The sequence below is a fragment of the Tenrec ecaudatus genome, chromosome 14 (genome assembly GCF_050624435.1).
Source record: "Tenrec ecaudatus isolate mTenEca1 chromosome 14, mTenEca1.hap1, whole genome shotgun sequence".
NCBI lineage: Eukaryota > Metazoa > Chordata > Mammalia > Afrosoricida > Tenrecidae > Tenrec > Tenrec ecaudatus.
In genome coordinates this window covers 31,139,279-31,165,266 of record NC_134543.1, presented here as the reverse complement: position 1 = coordinate 31,165,266, position 25,988 = coordinate 31,139,279, and the positions used below count along the sequence as shown (strand labels likewise).

Below are 25,988 nucleotides of genomic sequence, written 5' to 3'. Positions count from 1 at the left end.
TGTAAGCTGAGTTCTGCCACACATTTTTATGCAGTTTTTGTGGTAAAATCAGGTGCCTCAGCTGATACTCACATCGGCTTATTCTGGAGTATATGCGGTAATCTGTAAGCATCCCTGATTGTTATCTCTACTAAAATTCCTCTACTCAAGTTTGTATTCCCTCTTACATTTCCTTCTGTCCACTTTCATTTTATCTAGTACCATCACCTGTTTCTCCTCTACAGAATCATCCCCATTACCATATAAGTATGTATGATTTCGCCAATATTTTTAATAACTCACATGCAGCTTTGCCACTTCCTTCCCATGTTTAAAATTTCTTTAAAGCCAAACTTCTCAAAATAAATCAACTCTAAAATTCTCTCATTTCTAACATTCCATTCCATTCACTAACCTAGCTGCTCCAAATCAGTCTGTCTACAAGTTCAATGAAACTGTCACTGAAACAGATGGCACACTCTTACAGCATAAATGTAGAGAATATAATGGATACAATATTAAGGTAGGACAGAATGCAAGGTACAAACAAGGGATTATCTAATATCCAGGGATTAGTAAATTGGGAATTTATTTATGTTTTATTATTATTTTTAATCATTTTATTAGGGGCTCATACAACTCTTATACATACATACATCAATTGTGTAAAGCACATCTGTACATTCATTGTCCTCATAATTTTCAAAGCATTTGCTCTCCACTTAAGCCCCTGGCATCAGCTCATTTTCCCCTCCCTCTCCGCTTCCCCCCCCCCCATGAACCCTTGATAATTTATAAATTATTATTTTGTCATATCTTGACCTGTCCGACATCCCTTCACCCACTTTCTATTGTCCATCCCCCAGGGAGGAGGTCACATGTAGATCCTTGTAATGGGTTCCCCACTTCCAACTCACCCTCTCACTACACTCCCAATATCACCACTCACCACTGGTCCTGAAGGGATCACCTGCCCTGGATTCCCTGTGTGCAGTTCCTATCTGATGTAGCCAGATTTGTAAGGTAGAAATGGGATCGTGATAGTGGGTGTGGAGGAAGGATTTAGGACCTAGAGGAAAGGTGTATGTTTCATCATTGCTACACTGCACCATGACTGGCTCATCTCCTCCCCAAGATCCTTCTGTAAGGGGATGTACAGTTATTCTACAGATGGGCTTTGGGTCTCCACTCCGCACTTCCCCTCATTCACAATGATAGGATTTTTTGTTCTGATGATGCCTAATACCTGATTCCTTTGACACCTCGTGATCACACAGGCTGGTGCACTTCTTCCATGTGGGCTTTGTTGCTTCTGAGCTAGATGGCCACTTGTCTACCTTCAAGCCTTTAAGACCCCAGATGCTGTATCTTTTGATAGTGAGGCACCATCAGCTTTCTTCACTAAATTTGCTTATGCACCCACTTTGTCTTCAGCAATTGTGTCGGGAAGGTAAGCATCATGGAATGCCATAAATTGGGAATGTAAACCCAAATATTCAAAGGAACACAAGCTGTCACTTCCCTGAAGCATGAGGTTATTGGGACCAGAAAAAAAGTTATATAGCAACAAAATAAGTTATATAGCAATAGAAGAGACACCAAGAGCATGAACAGAGGAATGTGGCTGCTTCTGCCTAGACTGCATTCAGGCAGGGAGGGAGAAAGGAGAATAAATACCATAACATTTTTTCCTTCTGTTGTCCAATCTCCTATCAATACCTGCATTGTAAGAACACAATCTAACATCATAAGGCTAAGAAGCCTGGGTGATGCAATCAATAAAAGTCCCCTCCTTAAATACAAAGCAGGGAAGAGATAGACCAAAACAAAACAAAAAAGGATCCAGAGTAAGACAGAGAATAGCTAACATTTGATCCACCAATACCTCCCATTTTCACACATTCAATGAGCAAGGGCTTCATTGGCTTTTGTGATTAATAAAAACAAAGAAAAATATTACCCTATATGAAGTAACCTCCAGGGAGCTCTGGTGGTATAGTAAGTACTTAGTTAAGTCCTTGGCTGTTAGAACATGGCAATTTGATCCCACCAGGCCTTAAGAGGGAAAAAGATGTAAGGTTGTTCTACTCTGTCCTTTAGGGTGGCTCTAAGTCAGAATCAACTTGACAGCAACAATTTATTTTTGTTTTCCTTTTTCCTTAAATTAACTTCTTCACCAGACATTTTGGACTTTCCTTAAGCTCAGAACCACATAGCTGAATTCACTTGCTCATTACAGGTCTTAATTTTATCTATTTGTGAGAGCTTACAAAACTTGGTGAGAAATTTTCATTAACATTTAATTCCATTTTCCACAACTTTGCCCTCTCACAGAATGGCAACTCCCAGCAGTTCTCACCTCAAATTCTAGCCTCCCATATCCCAATAGCACCATTTAAGTATCTCTTGGAAACAAAAAATATTCAAAACAATGATTGCCATCTTTTTAAAGATCCTCTTTTCCCAATCCTTCTCCATCTCAAGAAATATGAACCCAGTGCTAGCTTCGGCAGCACATACACTAAAAGTGGAAAGATACAGAGAAGATTAGCATGGCTGCTGCACAAAGATAAGGAAATGCATGAAGCATTCAACATTTTTGAAGCAAGATATCATTTTGAAGAGAGAATCTCGTGCAGATTTTGGAATCGATACAGTTGAAATGGGAACTACTGCAGAGCTGGACAGATTTTCAAGGCTTTATCTTTTGAATAAACTGCCCACTTTTGGAACTGGTTATAACACCCATTGGAAGGAAGACATCTGGTACCATAGTGCTGAAATCAACTCCCAGGTGCCCCTTGGCAAGTGACTTTGGGAGTACTTCAACTCAGAGAAGCCAAAGGGACGGATCATTATGACCTGAGTACAGAAAATGAACGGGAAAAATGTCTACTACAAATTTTTATAGATCACTATTAGTGAAGCCAGTTGCCTAGAATTGCACATGGAAATTAACTGGATACCCCTTGCTCATTCCAAACCCACTGGAGGAAATGTTTAGTATTTATTGCCAAAAGGCATTCCTAAAAACTCAGGCCTTTATGCCATTGGCTATGAAGAATGTATTGAGAGGTTCCTCTCACCCCACACGGAGCGACATTCCCTGAACCCAGAGAAGAAGAGCTGGGTTGACCTATAAATCTTGTCAGCACAAGCCTCATTGTAGGTAAAAATAGAGCCCACCGAATTATCTATTGCTACTTCAGGATTGCTGAGGTTAGGACTCTACAGTACTGCTTATTTTTACATTCCCAACCAAATACAAAATCCTGTCACAAAGATTGGGTTGGTATTAATGGATTTTGTCTCATAACTGTTTTGTGGATCCTGGAGTTTCTCCAAAATCAATTTACATCAAATTGGTAGAAGTGGAGAGGGGCTTACTTTTTGAGGGCTCTTTAGTTGAATGCCTGGAAAAAACCACTGGATGGATTCTCCTTAAACTTTAATAACCGGATGTCATCCTTCATAAGGTTTTGGACTGTTAACTTCCTCTACTTGCTTCCCAAATCTGACTGTCCCTTATGCAGATGCTGCCATCAGTTCTTCATGGAAACATTTTTTCCACGATGGGGCAAGTACAACATCTAAGAAATTAAAGTGGACTTTGGGAAGGAAAAAACAGACCTCACCTGAAAACACTCATTTGGATCAAGCAGGAAAAAACAATGAATTTGCACGGTGGTCTGCAAGTTAAAAAATTAAAAGCAGTTTGAAAATGGATTTTGGAGCCCTCCTATGAAAAAATGTAGGTACATTCCATATTGAACAAAACATACTTTGAATTTCATTACAAAATTTTTAAAATGTATTCTTTTCACGGTGTTTGTTTTTTACACATCTATGTCTCTATATAAGTGTTACTTACAACCCTGAATAAAGATAATGGCAAGCTAAATCATGAGTCACATTAAATAAGATTGTTTCTCGGTATCACTCTAAGTATTATTGTGCATAATTTACAGGTTCATTTTTTACCCACCAACCAAGTGTTTTGCTATGTCCTATCAGAGTTGCCTGCAGACTTTTGTTTCTGTAATGTACCAAATGCTATGGTTATATTGCCATTTAAACTTTTAAAAAACAGATGTAAGTATATTTTGGCCTCTTGGAATACTAAAAAAAAGAAAAAAATACCAAATCAAAAACATAATTCTTGATTACTTCTTCTTTCAGATCCATCAAGAAAACTCTACACCTAAAACTGATTGTAAATTCACCTACCTCGAGGAGATATGATGAGCCAGTCAGGGTGCAGTATAGCACTGATGAATCATACAACTTTCCTCTAGTTCTTTAATGCTTCCTTCCCCCCACTATGATGACCCCAATTCTACCTTACAAATCCGGTTAGACCAGAGCCTGTACATGAGTAAGGGGAAGGTGGAACCGATCCCAATAATCTACATATAACCCCCTCCCAGGGGAACAGACAACAGAAAAGTGGGTGAAGGGAGACATTGGTCAGTGTAAGATATGAAAAAACCAATTTATAAATTATCAAGGGTTTGTGTGTTTATCAGCCAGGTTGGCACAATATCCCAATCCATCCCTTGCCAACTTGGCACCTGTACATTATTCTTTAGCCTCACAATTGCAATTAAGTAACACCTACACCTTAATCCTATAATCCTGTGAATATGCTCCCCCACCTATGAAAGTTTGTAAGCCAACCACTTCATGCCTTTATCCCCCCCCCCCCAAATTTTGGGTATCTAATTTACATACTGCCCACTTACATCAACCCAGTGTTCTGAGGAGACAATCATTTTTTGACATGAAGAATCTTCATTCCAGTTGGAACCTTGTGAAGTCTGAATCCATAAGCAAAGTCAAATCCAGACAGGTCATCCATCAAGTCAGCAACAATATGCACCTGTTCACAGGCTCAAAAATCTCAAACTTTTAAGATTGGTCACCTTTTTAAACTATAGTCTGGCCCTCCAATGGATCTGTGAGAAAGTGAACTGGTCCCCTTTTTTAAAAGTTTGAGGACCCCTGTTTTAGACCATGGGCTCTCACCAATACTCAACAAGCCTAGGCCCCTTGTGCTAGGTCATGAACTTTAGGCCAGTCAACTCGTTCTTGTCTTCTCCTTTTTTTCCCCTGTAAACCAAGTTCACAGGTATCAGTGGCCAAACTAAACTCATCTCTTTATTGCTGCATTTCTCCCACTACCACTCAACACGTAGTTCCATGTGGACACCTAGCAAGCATTTCTCTTAGGGCTTATGATCTGGAACATTTTCTCCTGTTTACTGGCCATTCGGATTTCTGCCCCCTGTGAAACTTCTGTTCAGGTCCTTTGCCCACCTCCTCAGTGGGAAATTAGTTTTTTTCTTTTAGGAAGCTAGCTGAGTATTATAGATTTTAGTAATAGGCCTTTGTCTGATGTGTCATTGCTAAAGATGCTTTCCCAGTCCGTTGGCTCTCTTATTACTCTCTTGGTGAATTATTTCGATGTACACAGATGTTTTATCTTCAGTGTATCCCACTTGTCAATTTGTGACTCATCTCTATTTGTCCTTCCCTATTTCTGATAGCCTATGTACTCCCTGCGCCAAAGTTCTCAGGTTGGCCCCAATTCCCTCATTGATGGCTGTGATAGTTTATTGTGCCAACCTGGCCGATAAACACAAGTAGGATTAACTGAAAGGCAAAGGGATAAATGGCTTGGTGAGCCTCGCCTAGCTTGTTCTGTGCCTCAATTTAAAGGGGTACACTACCTGTGGGATGCCTAGCCTGTGGACTGTGTCACTGTAAGCTGAGGTCCCTTTAAGCCCACACGATTGGAATATTCATCTCTGGAGCTGGGGACCGACAGTTGATGACAGTTGGGGACCTGCCTTGATGTTTGCTGCCTGGATATATATAGCCCAGCTCTCTCTCTACAGAAGGGGACTGGCAACTGGCGGCTCTCAAGCCTTAAAGGACTGCTAGTGTCTCACTGCTTTATAATTTAACTGTTAATTTCTTGTATTATCTATCTGTATATAATTTAATGGTTCTTGTATTATATATTTATCTTTATAAATATATTCATATATAATCACTAGAAATCTGGTTTGTCTCTCTAGAGAACCCTGTCTAACACAATGGCCCTAATAGTTTGGGGTTTTACCTCAAGGTATGTGATCTACCTTGAGTTTATTCTTGTGCTGGATTGAAATAAGGGTCTTGCTTCATTTTTCTGCAGGTAGATATCCATTTTTTCCAGCACCACTTGTTGAAGAAGGCATCTGCTTCCCATTTGATATTTTTGGACCCTTATCAAAGATCAGTTGTCTGTATGCTCATAATTTTATTTCTGGGTAGTCAGTACTTTGCCATTGATCTGAGTATCTGTCATTATACCAATGCGGTTTTGACCACTGTGGCTACATAATAAGAGCTAAAGTCAGATAAAGCAATCCCTCCCAGTGTCCTTCTTGAGGATTTCTCGGGAAAGTTGGGACTTCGTCCCTTTCCGTATTAAGTTGGTAATAAGTTTTGCATTTCTTTGAAGAACGATGAGGGTAACTGTATCGGGATTGCATTAAACTTATATAGTACCTTGGGCAGAACTATATTGAGTCTTCCAATCCATGAGCATTGGATATTCTTCCATTTGTTGAGGTCACTTGTTTTTTGGGGTTTTTTTGTAACAGTGTGCTGTAGTTTTCCTCATATAAATCTTTTGTTCTTTTAAGGGTACCACCTTTTTGATCTTCTCTTCTGTGGTCTTAACCAATATGTGTAAGATGGACTTCTGTTTGTTGATCTTGTATTCTGACACTTGGCCATATTCCTTTATTGTTTCCAGTACTCCCCTTGTGGAGCTTTTAGGATTTTCTAGGTATAAAATGATATCATCTGCAATTAACTATAGTTTCACCTCTTCCTTCCCCAGGCAAATGTCTTTGATGTCTTTTCTTTGCCTTATGCCATTAAGAGTAGGGACAAGGAGCATCCTTGTCTAGTCCCTTTTTCAATGGCATTGTGTTCATCTTTTCTCCATTGACTACCACACTGGCTGTTGGTTTTTCATATCTAGCTTGTATTATCTTGAGGAATTTTCCTTCCATTCCTATCTTCTTGAGTGTCTTGAACAGGAATAGGTGTTGGATGTTGTCGAATGCTTTTTCCGCATCTATCAATATTATCATGTGGTTCTTACAGTTTTTCAAGTCAATGTGGTGAATGATACTAATGGTCTTTTATATATTGAACCACTCTGCATCCCTGGTATGAATCCCACTTAGTCATGATGAATTATTTGTTTTATATACTTTTATATTCCACTGGCCAGTATTTTGTTAAAGATTTTTACATCAATGTTCATTAAGGACATTGATGTGTAGCTCTTGATTCTTGTGGGGTCTCTGCCTGGCTTCCATATCACAGTTATACTAGCTTCATAGAAAGAGTGTGGGAGTTTGCCATCTTTTTCTATGTTCTGGAAGAGTTTGTGTAGGATTAGTGTCAGTTCTTCCCTGAATGCTTGATTGAATTCTCCTGTCCAGGGCATTTTTTTGTTGGTAATTTCTTGATAACCTTGTCTGTTTCTTGTATTGCTATGGGTCTGCTGAGATTCTTCATGTCCCTCGGGGACAGTCTAGGGAGGGATTGTTCTTCCCAGTTGTTGAATTCATTGGAGTACAGTTCTTCGTAGTACTGTGTAATTATCCATTTCATTAGGGTCTGTTGCAATGTTCCCTTCTTTCATCCCTCATCCTTGCTAATGAAATTTGTTCCCTCCTTACTTTGGTTAGGTTTGCCAGTGGTCTGCGATTCTGTTTATCCTTTCAAAGACCTATTTTTTAGCAGCATTTTTCCATAGTTTTCTTATTTTCCCTCTCCTGAATCTCAGCCTGATTTTTACTATTTTGCTATTAGGATTGTCCTGTGGACTCTAGTTGCTGTACATTTTGTGCCAGTTCAATCAAGTGGGTTCCAACACATAGGTACGTACCATGTGCACAACAGAATACCATGTGCACATAGGTACCATGTGCACAACCCCATTTTCCAGGGAGACAAAGAGCACTGGCTCTCTCCGGGAGACTTGTAGGAATGCCTCTTCGAACTGCCTGCAGTTAATTTCACTGTGGAATTGGCCTACCACTTTATCCTCCAGTGGCTTCACTCTTTCCCTAGTCAACCAGTAATTTGTTATTTGGAGGACAAGTTGGATGGACCTCTCAAGGGATGCTGTTTGGATTATTGTGAACCCACAAGGATGGTGCTGTACTGGGTGATCTCACAAGAAGCCATGATGGTGTGGCCCACAGCAGCGTGGAGTACGTAGAGGGCACGTGGGGATGCCTGCTACAACGGGAGTATCACAGAAGGGTGGTGGTTTGCCCGCTTTGGTGAAGAGCACCACGAATGGTGGGCGGAATCGCCCTGGTTAGGTAGACATCACTGCGGAGATAAGGCAGAGGTTCCTACAGCAGCGTGGAACATCGTCGTGTGTTTAAGCCATGGTACTTTCAATTGCCTCATATGCCTGTGAAAGTTGGACAATGATTAAGGAAGACTGAAGAATCAGTGCATTTGAATTATAGTGCTGGCAATGAATATTGAAAATAACATGGACTGCCAAAAGAACAAACAAATCCCAAAAAAATTCTTTAAAGAAATGGAAAGACTAATTATAAATTTCATATGGGCATGGGGGAGGGAGGAAAAAACAAACGAGAACCTGATACCAAGGGTTCAAGTAGAAAGGAAACGTTTTGAAAAAGATGATGACAACATATGTACAGATGGGTTTGACACAATGGATATATGTATGGATTGTGATAAAAGCTATAGGAGTCCCCAATAAAATTTCTAAAACTATTTTATATGGGCAGACAAAAGACCAAGGATAAGCAAAGAGCTTCTTAAAAAGAACCAATGTTGGTGGTAACATATGTACAAATGCCCTTAATACAACTGAATGATGAATTATTATAAGATTTGTAAGAAACCCCCCACCCCCAATAAAATGATTTAAAAAAGAAGAATCAAGCAGGAGGCTTAGCACTGCCTGACCTAAAAATCTACTACCCAGCCACAGTAGTCAAAACAGCCTGGTACCGGTACAACGAGAGATGTTGGCCTACAGACATCTAATCTTTGAGAGAGGACCTAGAAATTTCCAATGAGAGAAAGAGAGCCTCTTCAGTAAATGGTGTTTGACAAACTGGATTACCATATGCAGAAGAAGAAACAAAAACAAACTCAAGATTAATTAAAAGCCTAAATGTAAATCCCAAAGCTCTTAGGATCAGTGAGAAAGCTGTAACAAACTTGAGGGCCCTGTTACAGGGCATACACAGGCTACCAAATATAATGGAGGAGGAACATTCAGCAAAGGACAAGATAGATGACTGCAACATGCTGAAATTCCATCACTTAATGCACATCCGAAGACTTTATCAGGAGTGAAGAGAGAGCCCACAGATTGGGAATTTTTTTTTTACCAATGACACATTGGACAAAGGGCTAATTACCAAGATACACATCATTCTACAAAAGCTCAATAAGAAAATAAGAGTCCCAATTAAGAAATGGGAAAAAACATGAACAGACAATTCATAACAAAATGAAGTCCAAATGGCTAACAAACATATGAGAAAATGCTCACAATAACTAGCCATCAGGGAGATCCAAATTAAAACCACAGTGAGATACCACACGTCACACCTACAATGCTAACCCACTTAAAAAAAATGAAACAGAAAATAACAAATGCTGGAGAGGATGTGAAGAGATTGGAACTCATATACACTACTGATGGACATGTAAACACATAGTCACTGTGGAAAATGATAAGGCAATACTTAAAGCAAATGGAAACTGAAATTCCATATGATTCAGCACTATCATTATTAGGAATATATACCCTAAAGAAATACAGAGACAACACTAATGGAGGTATGCTCTCCCATGTTCATAGAAGCACAGTTCACAACAGTGAGAAACTGGAAGCGGCCCAGATGCTCAACAATGGAAGAATGTATAAAGACACATGGTACATACACACAATTGAATACTATGCATCCCTAAAAAACAGTGACGAAAGTATGAAGCACCACATGACATGAAAGAACCTCGAAACCATTATGTTGAGTGAGGTAAGTCAATCACAAAAGGAAAAATATTGTATGAATGCACCACTATAAGAAGAAACATCACGGAAGGTGGGGGATGGAGAGGAAAAAGAAGAGCTGATACCAAGGGCTCAAATAGAAGTAAAAGGTTTGAAAATGATAATGGCAACATATGTATAAATATGCTTGATATAATTTATGCATGGAATATTATAAGAACTATAAAAGTCCCCAATAAAATTATTTTTAAAATAATAACAAAGATAGAACTGGAATTAAAAAAGAAAAAGAAACACCAACTGAACAAATTTTAGGAACCAATTCCTGAACAAAAGGAGAGAGGGCTACCTACCTACCTACAACATCTCCACCTTGTCTGGGGTCACTCCTTCAATTAGGAGGAATTGGGAGCTGACCATCCACCTGAAGATATACAACACTTACATAAGGCTGTGGCCCCCAGATGTAAGGAAGAAGAAGCTTTCCAGAAATTCAAGACAAGATCATGACCTCTCGTGGAGGAGATGCTGGTAATCCTGTTGAGGAGTATGGTAGGCGACTGGGGAGAACTAACCACACAGTAGGAGGAGATGCTAAACAATGAGTGTAGGGATCCTCAGGACCAATGGGCCAGAATTTAGATACTTGGGTAGACACTATGACTTTGTTTCTACCTGCTGAATGAACTGAACCCAACCTTGAAGCTGCCTACACCATTGGACTGAGAGTTGGGGTACTTGGATGGGAGAGGAAGCAGATTGGACACCCCAGGATTATAGAAGTGGTGGTCATTGGACCTTCAGAGGAACCCCTAGTTTGGTGGGTATCCAGTGTAAGGGGACCCAGGATCACCATACATGTAGTGCCTCAGCGTCTAGCCTGTAGTGACTCGACAGGTTGGGATCCATTGAACAGGAATCTACACTTGAGGCAATTGGCCCAGGAAGGCCCCCACTGGCTTCAACCCCCATGCTTAGGGTTAACAGAGCCTAATAGAATAAGGAACAAACTGTGTAGGACAAAAAATCGTGGGTTTCAGCTCAAGGTGAAACTGTACTCGCATAGACTCCTCAACAGTGTCTGAAGTGCTGCGTCACTGGGAAAACTGGTAACAGTGCAATAGACTTATATCCCAGGGGGATGGACTCACAATGCTGTACTTCTTCGTTTATATGAGTTTTTACTTTCCTGCTTATAGCTTGCTTTTCTGTGTTTTTGTTTCTTCTTTTTCTTTTTGTGTGTGTGTGTTCTGTTTTAGTTGCTGATTGTTTTATGGCAACTATTGGTGCAGTTGATATTATAGGGTTGGGATTTTGTCATATTATGATTACCAAAGTAAACCTGAGACATGCAAACAGATGACAAGCAGATGAAGTCTGCCCTCCTACTAAACTCTAGCCCCAATCCAAGAAGAGTTAGTTCTGATAACATGACCCAGCATGATACTCCCCTTCATGAATGATCATTGACAATGAGTGCTACAGCAATGTGTGGTGAAGAAACCAGATGGTGAAGAACACACCAGCCTGTGTGATCGAGTGGTCCCGAAGGGATCAGTTATCAGGCATCAAAGAACAAAAAATCATATCATTGGCTGCACACCTCCATGATAGGATCGCTGAAGACAAATGGGTGCATAAGCAAATGTGGTGAAGAAAGCTGATGGTGCCCGGCTATCAAAAGAGATAGTGTCTGGGGTCTTAAAGGCTTGAAGGTGAACAAGCGGCCATCTACCTAAGAAGCAAAAAAGCCCACATGGAAGAAGCACACCAGCTAGTGCGATCACGAGGTGCCAAAGGGACCAGGTATAAGGCATCATGCAAAAACAAAAAAAGATATATGTATATATATATGTGTATGTATATATATATGTGTGTGTGTGTGTGTGTATACCATATTGAATGAAGGGGGAAGTGCAGAGTGGAGACCCAAGGCCCAAGTGTCGGCCACTGGAGATCCCCTCATAGAGGGGTTTAGGAGAGGAGATGGGTCAGTCAGGGTGCGAGGTAGTACCGATGAAGAACACAGCTTTCCCCCAGATCCTGGATGCTTCCTCCCCCAACTACCATGATCCGAATTCTACCTTGCAGGGCTGGATAGGGCAGAGGTTGTACACTGGTACATAGGGGGGTTGGAGGTACAGGGAATCCAGGGTGGATGATACCTTCAGGACCAAGGGTGTGAGGGGCGATGCTGGGAGAGTGGAGGGTGAGTGGGTTGGAAAGGGGGAACTGATTACAAGGATCCACATGTGACCTCCTCCCTGGGAGATGGATGGCAGAGAAGGGGGGTAAGGGAGACTCCCGATAGGGCAAGATATGACAAAATAACAATGTATAAATTACCAAGGGAACATGAGGGAGGGGGAGCGGGGAGGGAGGGAAAAAAAAAGAGGACCTGGTGCAAAGGGCTTAAGTGGAGAGCAAATGCTTTGAGAATGATTGGGGCAGGGAATGTGCAGATGTGCTTTATACAATTGATGTATGTGTATGTATGGATTGTGATAAGAGTTGTATGAGCCCCTAATAAAATGTAAAAACAGAAAAGAGGAGAAAAAAAAGAAAATGATTAGAGCAAAGAATGTACAGATGTGCTATATACAATTGATGTATGTATATGTATGGATTGTGATAAGAGTTGTATGAGCCCCTAATAAAATGTTTGGAAAAAAAATCCAACAACATAAATAAATAAATAAGAAACCAGATGGTGCCCAGCTATCAATCAGAATAGTGTCTGGGGTCTTAAAGGCATATATGCACGCAAGCAGCCATATAAGAGAGGAGTCAACTAAGTCCACACAAAGAAGCACACCAGCTTGGGTAATCCAAAGATGACAATTAAAAAATTCAAATATGGCTAAGGGAAAGGTATCAGAGCTAAAATTATGAACATCCAATTTGTAGAAGGCTACAGAGGGCAGTGGGAGCCCAAAACCCATCTGCAGAGTATCTGGTCAGACTCAGCCACTGGCAGAACCACTCTAGACACAGGCAAGAGTCTTGAACAGTTTTGCTGTCTTAAATATGCTGAACTGAATTCAATACTTGGCCAGATGACCTCCCAACCTGTGTTGGTTCTGGGTGCACGTATCTCTTACTTGTTCCTTGACAGAAATTTCTTCCCTGGCTTTTGGAATGTTGATGGTCTTTTCTTTCTTACTCATTACTTGTATTTTGGTCTTTATATTATTATTTTATCCTTACCACCTTATTTTGATTTTGGTTTTTATTATTTCTGTTGGGTTTCCTAGTCAGTGACCCATAAGAGGAGTGAATGCTTAGTGATAACTGATACAGGGGTTGATAGAGGACGCAGGGGTGGGGAGCGGGTGATAGGAAGGGAAATTGTTTTTCAAAAAAAAATTGCTCTTCCACTGTTTCTCTGAGCAGTAACTTCTAAACCTTTCATTTAAATGCCAACCAAAGTGTGGCCCGTAACTGCAAGATTTATAATGTTGTTGTTGTTAGGTGCCACGGAGTAAGTTTCAAGCCCTAGCTACCCTATGCATAATAGAATGAAACACTGTCTGGTCCTATATCATCCTCACAATTGTTCCTATGCTTGAGCTTATTGTTGTACCCACTCTATCACTGTATTTCATTGAAGACCTTTCTTTCTCTCTGAACCCTCGACTTTACCAGGCATGACGTCCTTGTGTAGCAGATCTCTTGACTACTGCTTCCATGAGCGTTGACTGTGGATTCAAACAAGATGAAATCCTTGACAACTTCAATCTTTTCCCCATTTATCATGTTACCTATTGGGCCAGTTGTGAGGATTTTTGTCTTATACTGAATAGTAATCCAAAGTGACAGTTGCAATATTTGATCTTCATCAGCAAGTGTTTCAAGTTCTCTTTCAGCAAGCACGGTTGTATCATCTGCAAATCAGTTAATAAACTTTCCTCCTATCCTGATGCCACATTCTTCTTCATACAATTATCCTTCTCTAATTATTTTCTCAGCTTACAGACTGAATAAGTATGACAAAAGAAGGTAACCTTGACACACATCTTTCCTGATTCCCTTGTTCTACATGCACAACTGCCTCTTGATCTATGCACAAGTTCTGCATGAGCATATTGAAGTACTCTATAATTCCCATTCTTTTCAAGGCCATCCAGTTTGTTATGACCCACCCAGTAAAATGGCTTGGTATAGTCAATAAAACATAGTAAACACATTTCTGGTATCTCTACTTTCAACAAAGATTCATCTAATATAAGTAATGATATCCATTGTTCCACACTCTCTCCGAAACAGCCTGAAACTCTGGCAGCTCCCTGTCAATATACTACTATAACTTGTTGAATGATCTTCAGCAAAATTTTACTTGCATGTAAGTATTAATATTTTTTGTTAAAATTTTGAAAAGACTAACAATAGTTCCCCATTATTCTCTTATCACACACACTATTGTGTTCAATATTCTCAAATGGCAATTTTCCTATGTATTTATCTTCTTATTGTCGGTCTATTTCCACTACACTGCAAGCTCCACAATGGCAGATATTATTATTAAATGGACTTAATTCCACAAACACTACTTAGAACCCACTACATGTAAAGAACTGTGCTAGGCCTCTGTAGGAATTATAAAGGAGAGGAAGTCAAAATGACAAGGATCCTGTTCCCAGTTAAATACGTAGCTGATTCAGGAAGATAAATGTATATACAAATATCTTGCAAAGTAGATAATATGTCACATAATATTAGTACAAAATAATGTGGAATAAAATGTAAAACAATAGAAAGAAAATGATGATGAAGAAAATCCTTGTGAAAAAAAAAGGAAAGTTCTATTTAGGACTGAAATGATAACAGAGAAAAAGCATTCAAAGCAGACTGCAGACTAAACAAACAGCCTTACCTAAAAGACAAGAACACAACAATCTTCTAGTTCTTTAATGTTTCCTCCCCCAACTATCATGACCCCAATTCTATCTTACAAATCTGGCTAGAACAGAGCAGGTGCACTAGATAAGTGCTCTCAACACACAGAATCTGGGACAGATCAACCACTCAAGACCAATAATGAGGGAAGGGGGAAGGTGAGGAGAGAAGGGGGTACCGATCTCAATGATCATGCACAATCTCACCCCACCCCACAGCCCGCCACAGGGGGGCGAACAACAGAAAGATGGGTGAAGGGACACAGCAGACAAAGTAAATTATGAAAATAAAAATAACTTATAAATTATCAAGGGTTTATGAGGTTGGGAGGGTGGCGGAGGGAGGGAAAAAGAGGAGCTGATATCAATGGCTTAAGTAGAAAGAAAATGTTTTGGAAATGATGATGGAAACATACGTACAAATGAGCTTGATACATTAGTATATGGATTGTTATGAGTTGTAGGAAAGTAAAGGGTATACATAGAAAGGAGATTAAAACATCAGTGCAGCTAGAGCAGAAAAACCTATACAATCCTAAGAAATGTCTTGTGTGTTACTTAAAAAATTGAAAATCAATTGTACGAGCCCCCAACAAAATTTTTTTTAAATTGAAAATTAAATCCCAAATGAGCATTACAGAAAACTCAAATATCTATACACACTAAAGAATTAAGAGCCATAACATGAACAGACATATGCATTGCCATGTTCATTGCAGCACTGTTCACAATAATAAGAAATAGCTCAAATGCCCACCAATAGAAGAATGGATAATGAAATTTTGGTATACCTACAATGGGATACACACAATATATTGTCAAAAAAATGATGAAACCACAAAGCACCTCATAACATGGACACACCTGAAGATTATGTGGAGTGAAGTCAGTCAACTACAAACAGGCAAATACTGTATGAGACCACTACTATAAGGATAAAAACCATGACAAAGACTTGCATAATAAAGGGAACAGGCTTTGGAGGCTCCCAAGGGAGGGCAAGGCTGAGAAGATGAAGCAACAATAGACTAGAAAACTGACAGACACTGACATGAGTGAAAAGGAGGATAGATTTCCATAAGAGAAATCCGTGGAGGAGAGACAGGACAGTAAATATGGTGAGTGGTTTGAACTGTTGAATGCAGAGATAATATAATATAATATAAATGTAACCCATTCATATAATTCACAATAGTTAAAGGGGAAAAAAAGGAACTCAACCGTTGTTATTGTTTGGTATTTTACTGTCAGTTCCAACTCATAGCAACCTGATGCATAACAGAATAAATCACCACCTGGTCCTGTGCCGTCCTCACAATTATTATGTTTAAGCCCACTGTTAACAGTCACTGGGTCAATCTATCTCATCAAGCATCTTCCTCTTCTCACTACCCTTCTACTTTACCAAGCACAATATCCTTTTCCTGGTCTCTCCTGATAACATTTCCAAAGTGCGTGAGAAAAAAATCTTGCCATCTTCACTTCTAAAGTATTCTGGCTGTACTTGTTCCAAGACAGATCTGTTTGTTCTTTTGGTAAGTTCACAGTACTCATAACTAAAATCTTTTCTAGGTCTAAATTCCAAATGATGATACTTATAGCTGACACGGCAGGCAACTAGTTTGAAAGGAAAAGATGTCTATTAAAAGCAAGTTTCATCAATTTCATGTGAAATCTATTGTTCTTTTTAAGATCATTTTAAACTATAAACAATTTTTTAAATCCTACTTATTCTTTGCAAAACTTTTACATAAATGGAGTATGGAAGTGGAGGACAGGGAATCCAAGCTAGTCAATACTACACCCAGCCCAAATTCCAAAGCAATTTAAGTATGTCCTTCCACAAAGAAAAGCCAAGTATTTCAGTAACATTCTCAAAGTCAGTCATATTCTCACTGATATTAGCTTGTAAGCCCTTGTTTTCCACAATATAACAATATTTTACAATTCAACATATTAATTCAATATGAATGTATTATTAATTATAACCCCAAAGAGTCTAAACAATACTATACACAAAAGAATTTTAAAGGTTAAGTGATATTTAAAATAATCAAGATAATTTTGAAGAATAATATAGTGAAGTAAAAGTACTTGATAAGTCTCGTCTATCCACAGTCTTGGTAACTCCTACTAAATCATGCAAATAAGGTACATAGGACTGTACCTCGGAGACTGGTCAGTTTTACCAATCTGCAGGATATAAAAGTGAGCCAGAAGCAAGGAGAGAGAGACTCCGTGACCAACAGGAGGTCTCATGCTTGTACAGAAACCTTGTGTGGCGAAGTAACAGCAGCAGAAAACATGAAGGAGGCAACAGCAAAACCATGAGACAGGGTGGCTAGATTCCCAGCTCACAGAACTAATAAAACTGAGTGCCTTCACGCAGGAGGCTGGCTTGCAAAGTGAGGGTGCCCTTTGAGTTTTCAGAGTAAAGGAGCTTATAACACCAAGTAAGGCAGAGGCCAAGGGACTGTCTGGCTGAGAAGTCAAGGGCCAGAGACAGATGCACATATAAGTGTGGCTGAGATGAGGTGCTGCAAACAAAAGAACTGTATCCTTTGTTTTCTGATAATTTGAGGTGACCTATTAACTTCTCTAACAAATACTCATAATTGTGAGTATTATCTGTGAGTTCTGGGTGACTATCAACCCCAGCAGAAAAGTAGAGTGTCATGGAAGGGATGTTTGTTTCAGAATAACAAAAGGATATTGGAGAGTGGAGGGATGTCTAGCCTCTGCCTCACCAGACTCATCCTTGTGCAGATGTAAAGTTAAATTATCTTTCTCCTTTGTGTAAGCAGAGAAAGTCAGATGTGTTCCTCATGCTTACAATATATCAACTATCTAGACTTATCATAAACCCATAATACCTCACTGCCATCAAAAAGATCCCAACTCATAGCATCCTACAGGACAGGGGAGAACTACTCTACTCCTGAGGGTTTCTCACACTGTAACTCTTCATGGAAGTGAAGGATATATTCAAGACATATTTTCATTTGTTTCAATCCCAGATCATCCCTCTTTCCAGGATGCTGTTGGTTGTTGTTAGGAGCCATTATTAAGTCAGCTCCAACTCCTAACGATCCTATGTACAACAGAAGGATCACCTCCCGGTCTTGGGTCATCCTCACAATTGTTCTTATGTTTGAACACATTGTTCCAGCCACTATGTCACTCCATCTTGTTGAAGGTCTTACTCTTTTCACTGCCCCTCCACTTTACCAACATCATGCTTGAGAAGTGACTGCTCTCTCCTGATAACATGGCAAAAGTAGGTGAAACAGAAGTCTCACCAACCTTACCTCCAAGGAGCATACTGGTTATACTTCTTCCAAGACAGATCTGTTTGTTCTTTTGGCAGTCCAGAGTACTTTCGAAATTCTTCACTGACACCATAGCTCCTATTCTAGAAGACTAATTTTATCAAAACCCAAAATAGAGAACCGATCTTGGATATCTATGTGTAGCCTCATCTCTTGGGGAGATGGGCAATGGGAAGGTGGGTGAGGGGAGACGCGGGGGAGTGTAAGATAAGATATAATAATTATTTAAAAACTATCAAGGGACCAGGGGAAGGGGGTAGCGGGGAGGGAGAGGGAAGGGGAAAAAAAGGGAAACCGAGCTGATTCCAGGAACCCAAGTGGAAGGTGAATTATGAGAATGACGAGTGCAACGAATGTATAAGGGTGCTTTGCTCAATTGATGTATGTACGGATTGTGATAAGAGCTGTAGGAGCCCCAATAAAAAGATTTATTAATTAAAAAAATAATAATAATAATGACAAGAAAATTTCCATGGTTTCAGTATCCAGGTAATTCAGAAAGAAAATAATTTAAGTACTTTTGTTCTTATGTCAACACATCATTAATACCTATGCATAACAAGCTTTTAAGCAGGTCTGATTAAATTAATTAGTGCACAGAAAGCACTTAGAACGATGTTTGACATATAGCACTATATATTTTTCTTATATTAGTATTAATACTAATAGCAGTAGTATTATTATTAGTATTATTGATGGCCTTCCTAGACTATCAGTTTTTACAAATGTCTCAATACAGAATTGTTTTCTAGTCATATAATGCAATTTCAGACCATAGATGGTGTTAAAATATAAATAATTTATAAATTATCAAGGATTCATGAAGGTGGGAAGGTGGGGGAAGGAAGGGAAAAGAGAGGAGCTGACACCAATGGCTCAAGTAGAAAGAAAATGTTTTTGAAATGATGGGAACATATGTATAAATGTGCTTGAGACAATTGAAGTATGGATTGTTATAAAAGCTATAAGTTCCCCCAATAAAATGATTAATAATTTTTAAAAGAATGTAATTTTAACTTCCATGATGATTCAATAAGCCAGGTGTAAGCCTCAGCCCAAAAGCATACAGCTCAACAGCATACAGCTCAACTTCTGTGAATCAGCAAGGCAAGCTCCCCCAAATAGTGTCCCATGACAACTCCTTCACAAGTCAGCTTCTAGCCCAAAAGCACTCAGCTTTACTTGTTTTGTGGGCTGTTAAGTCCACCATTGTTTCACATTCTGGCTCCTGGTTCTACTGCTGTTGCTCCTCTGTTGCCATAGCTCTCTCATGGACTAGGAGGTTCACCACACTGGGATCTCAGGAACAAAGGACTCCTTCCACTCCTGGCTCTTGCTGTTATTGAGATTCTTCCCCTCCTGTTTTTCAGAAGGCTCATTTTATACTCAGTAAGATGGCATTCCAAGCACTTCAGAGGACAGCACTGAAGCTAAACCTCATGGAGAGGGGCACGTCTGATAAGAGAACACAGGAGCAAACAAAGAGGAAAGGAGAGAGAGTGGAACACATCCTGGCCAACCAAGCCCCGAGGACAATATTCCTGCTCAGAACAGCCAATGCACAGAGGAGATGATAGGGTCAGTCCCACCACAATGTCCACTCACTGACCCACAGCACTATGAGGGACAACACTGGAGACACTGTGTGGGAACTGTGCCTGATCTGACCCCACCACACTGGGGTGAAACACTAAGGGTGTACAACTAAGAGCAGCAAGCGGAGCAAAGCAATGAAGTCCCTGGGGAATACCAAAAATAGACTTTGAGGCCATGGTGTGGCATCCCATCAGACTCGACCAGAAAACACCCCTAGAGGTCAACAAACAATTTGTAGGCTTTTCTTTTTTTGTGTTGGTTTTATTTGTTGTTTGGTTTTTTAAATTTTCTTTTTTTGTTTTGGTTTGCTTTGTCATGTTTTTGTTATTATTGTTTCTGCACATCTGTCTAGAGAAGATAGGCAGGATAAAAAATGCAGAGGAGAAAACAATGGTAGAAGAGGAGGCAGGGGAAAGGTAGGAGGGTATGAACAAACCCAGAGACAAGGGAACAATAAGTGATCTAAAATCAATGGCGAAGAGGGCATACGATGCCTGTTGGGGCTTGATCAAGGGCAATACAGCCAAGAGGAATTACTGACACCCAAATGAAGGCTGGAACAGGATAATAGGACAAGAAGAAAGTAAGGGAAATAAAGGAATGAACTAGGAGGCAAAGGATATATATAGAGGTCTAAATACAGGCATGCATATATGTAAATATATTTATATATAATGATAAGGAAATAGATCTATGTACATACATCAGCATTTCTCAACCTGTGGGTCATGACCCCTTTGGGGGTCAAACAACCCTTCCACAGGGGTCGCCCAATTCATAATGGTAGCAAAATGCCAGTTATTAAGTACCAACAAAAATAATTATATAGTTGGGTGGGGTCACCACAACATGAGGAACTATATAAAAGGATCACAGCATTAGAAGGTTAAGAACCACTGATTTATATGTTAAGTATTAAGGTCGCAGACAGACAATGGGTCTCTACTAGAGTATTCCAACGCAAGAACACTTTGTTCTAATAACCTGGCATTCTGTGATGCTCACCTTCCCGACATGATCGCTGAAGACAAAATGGGTGCAAAAGCAAATGTGGTGCTAAGAAAGTTGATGGTACCCAGCTATAAAAAGATGTAGCGTCTGGGGTCTTAAAGGCTTGAAGATAAACAAACAGCCATCTAGCTGAGAAGCAACAAAGTCCACATGGAAGAAGTGCACCAACCTGAGTGATCACGAGGTATTGATGGGATCAGCTATCAGGCATCAAAGATGAAGAACAAAAAATCATATTCACGTGAATGAGGGGGAGCATGGAGTGGAGACCCAAAGCCCATCTGTAGACAATTAGACATCCCCTTACAGAAGGGTCACAAGGAATAGAGGAGTCAGTCAGGGTGGTGCAGTATAGCACCAATGAAAAAAAACAACTTTCCTCTAGTTCTTTAATGCTTCCTCCCCCCAACTATCATGAAACTAATTCTACCTTATAAATGCGGCTAGATCAGAGCATGTATACTGATACAAATAAGAGCTGGAAACACCGGGAATCAAGGACAGATAAACCCCCTCAGAACCAATAATGAGAGTAGCAATACCAGGAGGGTAAGGAAAAGGTCGGGAGGAAAACTGATCACAATGATCTACATGTAACACCCTCCTAGGGGGATGGACAACAGAAAAATGGGTGAAATGAGACAGCAGTTGGTTTAAGACATGAAAGAAAATAATTTATAAATTACCAAGTGTTCATGAGGGAGGGAGTAGAGGGGAGAAGGGAAATGAGCTGATACCAAGGGCTCAAGTAGAAAGAAAATGTTTTGAAAATGTTGATAGCAACACATGTACAAATGTGCTTGATCCAATGAATTTATGTACGAATTATGATAAAAGCTGTATGAGCCCCCAATAAATTTTTTTAAAGGGGAATCCTGTTTACAGTTACTCACAGGTAAATCTATCTTCCTCCACCTTTTTACCAAAGGTCGTTTAGTGGGAGTTAGACACTTTGGCTAGAAAACCAACATTAAATAATTCATTGCCTCTGAACAGTCCTGAGATTCCTGTGTAGTGACTCTCCTGGTTCCAGAAGATAGCTATAAATAAAAATGATAGCTACCAATAAAAATGGTAGCTACATTGAAGAGAAATAAATAAAACAAAGCTTTCCTCCTTTCAGTCATATATTTAAAAACCTGAACTTAAGTTCTATGAAGTGGTCTAGCATTAATGCTTCTGATGAACAAATAAAAAACTGCCCAGTCAGCAGTGAAATGGCAGCTAAAATTTAATGTTCAATTATAAAATAATAATTTAAGGGGAAAATTACATAACCAGTAATTATACACCAGTTTAAATAAGCAGTGGGCTCATTTATAACCCATTGTTAAAACTCTAAGCTGCTTCTTTAGTATTTTGAATTCAAATACCACCTGCACTCATTGCTGTCGTGTCCATTCTCACTCATGGGACTCTTAGGACACGCAATTGATCTAGAGTTTCCAAAGTTGTAAACCTTCATGAAAGAAGATTGCCAAATTTTTCTCTTATGCAGCAGCCGGCAAGTTCAAACCACCAACATTTTGGTTGGCAGCAGCGCACTTTAAATACTGTTAACAGTCAAACCAACAGATTCCAACTCTGAATGACCCTGGTGAATGTATCGGTTATACGTTGTGATGCAACCCACATGACTGGCAGTTGTAAACCACCAGCACCTCCGAGGGAGACAGACTAGGCTTTCTACTCCTATAAGCAGTATCTGGGATATCCACAGGGGGATATCTATGAGTCAGCACTGACTCAATGGCAGTGAGTTAATAACCCCCTAGGGCAGAAGAGAACAGTTCCATTTAGTTTCCAAATGTAAATCTTTATGGGAATATACAGCTTCATCATTCTTCTGAGGAACAACTGGAAGATTCAAACTGCTGACCTTGTGGATACTAGCCTACTGTATAACCCATTATATCACCAGGGCGCCTTATATTTAAAGCAGGGGGCTTTTTCATAACCCATTATTGCAACTCTAAACTGCTTCCACTAACACTTTGATCTAAAATGTCATACTAGACCGAAAAGTCAACAAATAACTAGTAGAATTAGTAACAAAGGAAAAAAATTAACTTCTTATACAAAACAGTTTTTAATATGGTCTCAATAAATAGTGCTGGAACAAGTGACTGCATCAACAGATGCAATGAGAGCCTTTTCTCACAAAACACAAAAATTAACTCAAAATGGGCCATAGACCTAAATGTAAAAGCTAAAAACTACAAAGTTCAGAAGAAAGCATCTGTGCAAATCTTCAGGACCTTAGTTAGATTCAAAAATGCTGTTGTTACTTGCTCCCAAGATGGTTCTTCAGTCACAGCCACTTTTTGAACAAAACAAACACTGTCTGGTTCTGCATCATCCTCACAATCATTGCTGTTTGAGGTCATTGTGTAGGCTCCTAACTGAGGACCTTCATAATTTTCACTAACTCTACCAAGCATGATATCCTTTTCCAGGAGCTGGTCTTTCCACTTAAAATGACCAAAGTACATGAGACAAAGTCTCACCATCCTTACTTCTATCGGGAATTCTAGCTTGCTTCTGCCAAGTTAAATTTGTTTGTTCTTCTGGTAGTCCATGGTATATTTAATACTTTGTCAATATTATAATTAAAATCTATCAATTATGCTTTTGTCTTTATTAATTGTCCACCCTTTTTTTTTCTTTTTTTAACATTTTATTAGGGGCTCATACAACTCTTATCACAATCCATACAAATACATACATCAATTGTATAAAGCACATCTGTACATTCTTTGCCCTCATCATTTTCAAAGCATTTGCTCTCCACTTAAGCTCTTTGTATCAGGTCCTTTTTTATTTTTCCCCTCCCTCCCCGCTTCCCCCTCCCCTCATGAGCCCTTGATAATTTATAGATTGTTATTTTGTCATATCTTGCCCCATCTGGAGTCTCTCTTCACCCCCTTCTCTGCTGTCCATCTCCCAGGGTGGAGGTCACATGTAGATCCTTGTAACTGGTTCCCCCTTTCCAACCCACTCACCCTCTACTCTCCCAGTATCGCCCCTCACCCCCCAGGTCCTGAAGGTATCCATCCACCCTGGATTCCCTGTGCCTCCAGCTCCCATATGCACCAGTGTACAACCTCTGCTCTATCCAGTCTTGCAAGGTAGAATTCGGATCACTGGTAGTTAGTGGGAGGAAACATCCAGGATCTGGGGGAAAGCTGTGTTCTTCATCGGTACTACCTTGCACCCTGACTGACCCATCTCCTCTCCTAACCCCCTCTGTGAGGGGATCACCAGTGGCTGACAAATGGGCTTTGGTTCTCCACTCTGCACTTCCCCCTTCATTCACTATGGTAAGTTTTTTTTTTATGATGCCTTATACCGGATCCCTTTGGCACCTCGTGATCGCACAGGCTGGTGTGCTTCTTCCATGTGGGCTTTGTTGCTTCTGAGCTAGATGGCCGCTTGTTCACCTAATTGTCCACCTTTCTCATGTGAATGAAAAATAAATTAAAATAGCATGGCTTTGGTCAGGTGCACCTAAGCACTCAAGGTGACGTCTTTTTTCTTTAATGATTTAAAGGGGTCGTTTGAAACAGATTTGCCCAGTGCAATACCTTGTTTGACTTCTTGACTGTTGCTTCCATGAGCACTGATGATGAACTCAAGTAAAATGAAACCCTTGACAACTGCACCTGTTTCTCCATTTATCATGATGTTGTTGTTGACTTTTAATTAGGGGTTCAGACAATTCTTTTTTTTTAAACATTTTATTAGGGGCTCATACAACTCTCCAACTCTTATCACAATCCATACATATACATACATCAATTGTATAATGCACATCTGTACATTCTTTGCCCCAGACAATTCTTATCAGAGTCCATACATACATCAATGTGTAAAGCACATTTGTACATTCATTGCCCTCATCATTCTCAAAACATTTGCTCTCCACCTAAGCCCCTGGCATGATGTTATTCAGCGGTCTACTTGTGAGGACTTTGTTTTATGGTGGAAGTGTGATTTATACTGAAAAACTTTGATTTCATCAGTAAGTGCTTCAAGTCCTCTTCACTTTCAGCAACAAGTCTTCCTTCAATACTAATATTTACTTTTTTCATGTACTGCAGCTTCTCTTGTTGCTCTGCATACCGACTGAACGAGTATGGTGAAAAGATAAAACTCTCCCCACTATCATGATCCCAATTCTACCTTACAAATCCGGCTAGAGGATGTACACTGGTACAGATAAAAGCTGGAAACACAGGGAATCCAGGACATAAAAACCCTTCAGAACCAATAATGAGAGTAGCTGTACCAGGAGATTAAGGGAAAGGTGGGGGAGAAAGGAGCAACCGATCACAATAATCTACATATAAACCACTCCCTGGGGGACAGACACAGAAACGTGGGTGAAGGGAGGTATCAGACAGGGTAAGACATGAATAATAATTTATAAATGGTTCATGAGGGAAGGAGGGGGAGGGGGGGAATGAGGAGCTGATACCAAGGGCTCAAGTAGAAAGCAAATGTTTTGAGAATGATGATGGCAACAAATGTACAAATGTGCTTGAAACAATGAATGGATATATGGATTGTGGTAAGAGTTGTACGAGCCCCCAATAAAATTATTTAAAAAATGAAAAGATAAAACTCTAACACACATCTTTCCAAATTTTAAACCAGTACCCCTTGTTCTGTTTGAATAACTGCCTTCTTGGTTTATGTACAAATGAACAATTCTGGAATTCCCATGCTTCACAATATCATCTATAATTTGTTATGATCCCCACATTTATATGTCTTTGCATTGTTAATAAAACACAGGTAAACATCCTTCTTTTATTCTCTTTCAGTCAAGATCCATCTGACAGAGTAATGATATTCCTTTTGCCATGTCCTCTTCATAGACTGGCTTGAATTTCTGGCAACATTTCCCTGTCCCACTTTTACTACAACAGTTTTTAAATTATAAACAAACTTTGACTTGTTATTAATGTGCTATTAATATTGTTTATTAACTTCTACATTCTGTTGGACTTTTTTTTTTATCATTTTATCGGGGGCTCATACAACTCTTATCAAAAGCCATACATACGTCCACTGTGTCAAGCACATTTGCTGCCA

At 39.7% G+C, this 25,988-nt stretch overlaps 1 protein-coding gene, 1 non-coding gene and 1 pseudogene across 20 annotated transcripts in view; 2 read left to right on the top strand and 1 right to left on the bottom strand.

The window, feature by feature from the left end:
• Window positions 1–25,988, bottom strand: part of NUMB (NUMB endocytic adaptor protein) — a 183,299-nt gene that overhangs the window by 147,663 nt on the left and 9,648 nt on the right. The window lies entirely within an intron of this gene.
• LOC142426228 (myb/SANT-like DNA-binding domain-containing protein 2) lies at window positions 93–3,431 on the top strand (annotated as a pseudogene).
• Window positions 2,477–2,580, top strand: LOC142427019 (U6 spliceosomal RNA). Its single transcript, XR_012779863.1, has one exon. It is a non-coding gene; the product is annotated as a U6 spliceosomal RNA (small nuclear RNA).